This window comes from Mizuhopecten yessoensis, unplaced genomic scaffold (genome assembly GCF_002113885.1).
Source record: "Mizuhopecten yessoensis strain PY_sf001 unplaced genomic scaffold, ASM211388v2 scaffold10447, whole genome shotgun sequence".
In the NCBI taxonomy this organism is placed as follows: Eukaryota; Metazoa; Mollusca; class Bivalvia; order Pectinida; family Pectinidae; genus Mizuhopecten; species Mizuhopecten yessoensis.
Window position 1 is genome coordinate 795,232 of NW_018408551.1, and position 6,467 is coordinate 801,698.

The 6,467-nt window shown below is 36.9% G+C and overlaps 1 pseudogene; it reads right to left on the reverse strand.

Annotated features, from left to right (window-relative positions):
- Window positions 1-221: 221 nt before the first annotated feature.
- LOC110460659 overlaps window positions 222-6,467 on the reverse strand; it is a 10,190-nt pseudogene continuing 3,944 nt past the window's right edge.

The following is a 6,467-nucleotide window of genomic DNA, read 5'->3' on the forward strand; positions in this document are numbered from 1 at the left end:
TTCATATCCGAGAAAAAGGAGAACACCTAAGTAACAACAAAGCCATACTTTGAACAAGAACATCTCCTCGTGGTGCTCGTATTTTACGTAAGAATCTTGAATCGTGTACACGCGATGGCGCCCCTTACCAAGTACATATCACATAGTATATCATGGCGGGTAAGGAAGGGCATCAATCTGTCCTAGGATTGATCCGACCCTATGTCGTATTGAACGTGACGTTATCCCATGGTTTCCTGTCCGTGTGGAGAGGTAAAGTCAATAACTGGTCCAACGGATACGATACCGTTGGGATTGATCTTTGCCATTATCGGACTCCCCTGCAAAGAAAGCACATGTACATGTAGCAAGTTTATCCGCCATGATTCGAACCCAGGATTAGTAATTACTCTTATTATTGTCAAATGAGTTTAAGATAAATTGATTACCGTTATGGTATTAGGTAGCAGTGTACAGTAGAGGGTTGTGGCCATGGTGATATTTTTGTTAAATGGCTAACCCCTGTATAATGATATGTAAAAAAATAAATAAAAATAAAACTGTACTAAAATTGGTATAAGCATGATGAAGTGGGCTATGTGAGCTTCACATTTGTAAAAAAGAAAGAAGATTTTTTTGGTTTGAGAATAAAATTTTGGCTATAATCCGAAAGGGTCGTACACATGAAAAGCTAGCTTTACAGGAGGTAAAATTTTGACAACAGCACACGACGCAAAATTGCAAAAAATCAAGTTTTACAACTTTACTGGGACCCAGATAATTCTGCAACCAGGTAGGTAATCTTTAATTTCAGACAGAGCTTAGGAAAAAAAATACTAGTTGCGGGGGTCAAATTTTGGGTTGAAAATAGCAATTTTTGGCATTTTTTGGGAATTTTTGATGTGGTAACCATGGTTTTCTCACAAGTGACATACATAAAAAAAAGAGGTTTATACACTTCTCAGTACTTTATATGTATTGTAAATGTAATGCAGTTTACAAATATATATACATGTATACATGTGTTGTGTAGGGTAAATCCGCTGTGTTTACATTTCCTCGACATGTGCCTTGTTTATCAGAGTCGGGCCATTTCTACTGTAGTCTGCTACCTTAGATAGTTCACAACTGTGTTATGTATGCCGATAGAGGCTAGTCGCAGGTTTTTAAAAAAATGGCTTCACATCATTTGGACATATGATAAAGTGATCAAGAAACCGAACGCTTCTTATAATGACAGATTTTGTCCAATTTTTTTTTATTATCTGTGTTCATCATGTTTATACTTATATTGTACGTTCTACGTGTACGGACGTTTCAAAGCATACACTAACTAAAGCGTGTTTATAGAAGAGGAAAACGTACTCTGCATACCACGACTGTGGTACATGTACCAGACTCGCCATGTAATGTTTAGTGTGATGTGTTCGATGTTTACGGTGTCAGCTACCCCCGGGATCTGGTATATATCTCTCAGGAATCCCCACAAGTTGGGGAAGTCCACAATCCGCTTCTTATTACACTAGAGAAGTCTTAACAGAAAACCTTTTTATTTTGGAAAAATTGATGCACCTATCCAGAAAATCACCGATTCAACTGCACATGTTCATGTAACATGTAAACTCCAAAAACAATACAACCTGGTGTGTTACAGCCAATGAACGATTTTAGTGAAGTGACCATTTGGTCATTCTATAGAGGAAATCAAAATATATACATGTACAATGTACATGTAGCAGATAGTGCGTTGTTTATGGCTCGATATAAAATATTTATGGAGGCAAATACTATGCAAGTATTTTCACATTTCAGACAATCAAGGGACAAACAATATTTTAGAATATGATTTTCAAGTATCTTTTTATTATTCTAGTATTAACAGCCCTTATAGACATTCCGTATTCAAAGAATACGGACGCACGGTTTGGCATCCTTCCACAAAAGTCAATGAAAATATTCGCAATATTTCTTTACCGTAATGCTTGTGTCTGTGTAACAAAGTCAACTCTCTGTAATTACAATATTCTGTGCTCGTGTTTGCTGATTTTAGACAGAAAGGACAGTTTTACTTTGAGACGCCATTTACGTTTATGTGGATGGCAACCGTTTCAACAGGAAATAATGGCTTTTATGGAGATTCAAGATTTCAAATTTTTTGAAAAACATATTTAACTGACATATGCTACTATATGAATTATCTTATCACAAACTGTTTGTAGAGTTAACCTTGAAATGTCCGACGTAGACCAAATCGAACCGGAATAGAGTTGTAACCAGGCGGACATCCGCTTCTGTCAACTGGTTTCCGGTTAGGTAGCGGCTTTTGGACAATATTTCTTCCGCCTGTTAACGGCAAAATAAAACGAGAATGAATTCGAACTGAATGAATATAAACAACATTACAAAATTATAGATCGGAATTAATCTCAGCGACAGTACAATGTATACACGGATAACAGGTAAATGCACAATAATTCACATTCTGTTGACACAACGGTCATTTGTACAATATCGGGCCTAGATAGTACCCTCTAATCTAATTCCGTAGTACAATGTATCATGTCTATCCACGTTATTACAGGTAATGTACGTGCTGTTCTACATCAGCTAAGTAACAGTGGCCAATCCCACACTGAGTTAGGTACGTGGTGTAAGGAAGCAGACTCCAGCAAAATAACGACACTAACCCCAGTATGTCAAATAACGACACTGACACAATTACGTCAAAATAACGACAGTGACCCCATTACTTCAAAACGGCAGTGACCCCATTATGTCAAAATAACGACAGTGACCCCATTACGTCGACAGTGACCCCATTATGTCAAAATAACGACAGTGACCCCATTATGTCAAAATAACGACAGTGACCCCATTACGTCAAATAACGACATTGTCCTCATTTCGTCGACAGTGACCCCATTACGTCAAAATAACGACAGTGACTCCATTACGTCAAATAATCACAGTGTCCCCATTACGCCGACAGTGACCTCATTACGTCAAAATAACGACAGTGTCCCCATTACGTCGACAGTGACCCCATTACGTCATAATAACGACAGTGTCCCCATTACGTCCACAGTGACCCCATTATGTCAAAATAACGACAGTGACCCCATTACTTCAAAACGGCAGTGACCCCATTATGTCAAAATAACGACAGTGACCACATTACGTCAAATAACGACATTGTCCTCATTTCGTCGACAGTGAGCCCATTACGTCAAAATAACGACAGTGCCCCCATTACGTCGACAGTGACCCCATTACGTCAAAATAACGACAGTGACCCCATTACGTCAAATAACCACAGTGTCCCCATTACGTCGACGGTGACCCCATTACGTCAAAATAACGACAGTGACTCCATTACGTCAAATAACCACAGTGTCCCCATTACGTCAAAATAACCACAGTGTCCCCATTACGCCGACAGTGACCCCATTACGTCAAAATAACGACAGTGACCCCATTACGTCAAATAACGACAGTGTCCCCATTTCGTCGACAGTGACCCCATTACGTCAAAATAACGACACTGACCCCATTATGTCAAAATAACGACACTGACCCCATTATGTCAAATAACGACACTGACCCCAGGATGTCAAATAACGACACTGACCGCATTATGTCAAATAACGATAGTGACCCCATTATGTCAAATAACGACACTGACGCCAGTATGTCAAATAACGACACTGACCCCATTATGTCAAATAACGACACTGACCCCATTATGTCAAATAACGACACGGACCCAATTATGTCAAATAACGACACTGACCCCAGTATGTCAAATAACGACATTGGCCCCATTATGTCAAATAACGACGCTGACCCCAGTATGTCAAATAACGACACTGACCCCATTATGTCAAATAACGATAGTGACCCCATTATGTCAAATAACGACACTGACCCCATTATGTCAAATAACGACACTGACCCCAGTATGTCAAATAACGAACTAACCTATTACGTCAAATAACGACAGTGACCCCATTACTTCAAATAACGACAGTGACCCCATTACGTAAACAGAAGATTGTTGCAGATGTTTGAACAAAGGGATGCAATTTAGTAATGTGCTAAAATACACAATGAACGGGACTATACGTAATGGAATGGAAGGTAGATATAAAACTAGAAAATGCTGTAAGATATGAATGCTCCCGCCAGCATTTGTAGTCAGTTTCAGTGTTTGATAATGATTTATAAATAGTTACAACGATTTTGATTTTAACTTACGAACTCTAAAACAAAAAGATGATCGGGGTATTATCATACGATGTACCTGACCTTTGTATAAATTTGGATAAAAATCCATCAGGAAAGATACATGTAGTTGGTAGACAGATGACACTAAAGTGGTTGTTGATTGTCTATGAATAGCAATGATGACCTTGACCTATTGTATCATGAAACATGAATCCATCCGAGGTATTCTCATACTTGAAATCTGTATAAACTTTCACTAAAATCTGCTTAGAAATGAAGTGACTGGAGTGAGGACATACAGCATCAGTGACCTTGGCCTTGACCTTGGAACCATAAACCACAGAGATGTCAGATTTATTCTATCTTTTGACCTTTGTGTAGAGCTTGATCAAAATCAATCAGAAAATAGTTGGTAAACTGAAAACACTGAATCGGTTCATTCTTTTCTACAAGTATCAATGGTGACTTTGGCCATGACCTTGGGATCCTATAACATGAAATCATCTGATGTAATGGTATACTTTTGACATTTCTATAAGGAGTGGTCTAGAAGACGGTCAGGTTAGACTTAAACTTACATTGTCTTAAAAAGGCGTCATACATGACTTAATAAACAAGGTTATTTGACAGAACAGGAGAAATTTTGGATTTTTTTTGCCAGGCATACATACTTTATCTAGACCCTGAAACAATTCCCTCACTGCAACGTCATATACTTCCTGCGACGCAGCGAACCCACTCTTGTATACACCATTGTTGATCATTCTGTAAAACAAGACTAAAAAAGCAAGATATTGCTTTAAACGTATTTGATTTTAACCCGATGCATATGTTAACTTCCAAACAGGTATATGATATGAATTTGGAATTATTTCAAATCTATAGCCATAATGAATTATTCAAAATAAATAAATAAATAACATTTAAGCATTGAACTTTTTTTGTATGGTATTTATGATCTGTTTGAATGACACAGCTTTGCAAGCAAACAACATATTGCGCGCTACTGTTGATCAGTGCAGATATTTCTGATAAATTACATGAGCGTTAAAATTACTTCCATTGCCGGCGTTGGTGATTTCAACCGATGTGCATTTGTACGATATTGCAGACCTAGGTATTGTTTTCGTTGTAATAAAAAAAAAAAAAAAAAATTTTTTTATCTTGCACATAAATTTACAATGACATTGTCAAATCTCACAATGCCCAGCGATATTTCAGCAGCCGTCATGTTTATTTATATTGGATATTGTAGTTCCGGTCAGTGTTGTATTAATACGCTAAGAATTGTGTCTCGTGATGCATGGTAATTGAAGTCCCATCAACGACACAGCTTTCAAAGAGGCTATATAGTGACAATGCCATACAAATGTAAATATACGGATATATTCACTCGTTTACTTCATCGATATCCTTCCGGAGGGATTGTTGGTATAAGTCTAGCTTCCGTTGTTCTTCAGTTGCGCAAAAATCATTGAATTCTGAGTTTAACATCAGGATAATCTCGCTCGACTCGTTGTTTACGATAGCGCTCTTTTGTTTATCCCATAGAACCGGTACCCTTACACGGCCGTCGTAATCTACAACAAAAAAATCAATATGATACACTCTATTACGTTTGCCAAATTGCAAATGAGTACCGTTCTACATGTATTATACAGACTTATCGTGATCATTCTTATATTTTTCAAAATAGACGGCGACGAAGTTGACTAACCTTGATTAACCTTCAGGTACACTTCCCTCATCCGTGAACAACCGTTGAACGTGTCCAAGGTACAGTTAGGTTTCTATCAGTAGATTGGAAACCAACACGACATGAACACGTACAATTAACAATGGTGAAAACAAGACATATCGTACGAATCAAGTGTGGGATATGGCAAGCCAACTTAACATTTATTCAAGGAGCAATGTCGATCCTGTATTTCATCGAATTATATAAGATATCTTATATAGCATATGAGATATCTTATATACTATATAAGATATCTTATATCGTATATAAGAAATCTCATATAGTATATGAGATATCTTATATACTATATGAGATATCTTATATACGATATAAGATATCTTATATCCTAAATGAGATATCTTATATAAGTATATAAGATATCATATATACTATATAAGATATCTTATATCGCAAATAAGATATCTCATTTAACTTTCTATATAAGATATCTCATATAATATATAAGATATCTCATATAGCTATATAAGATATCTTATATAATTGAAATCTCGTTGCTATATAAGAT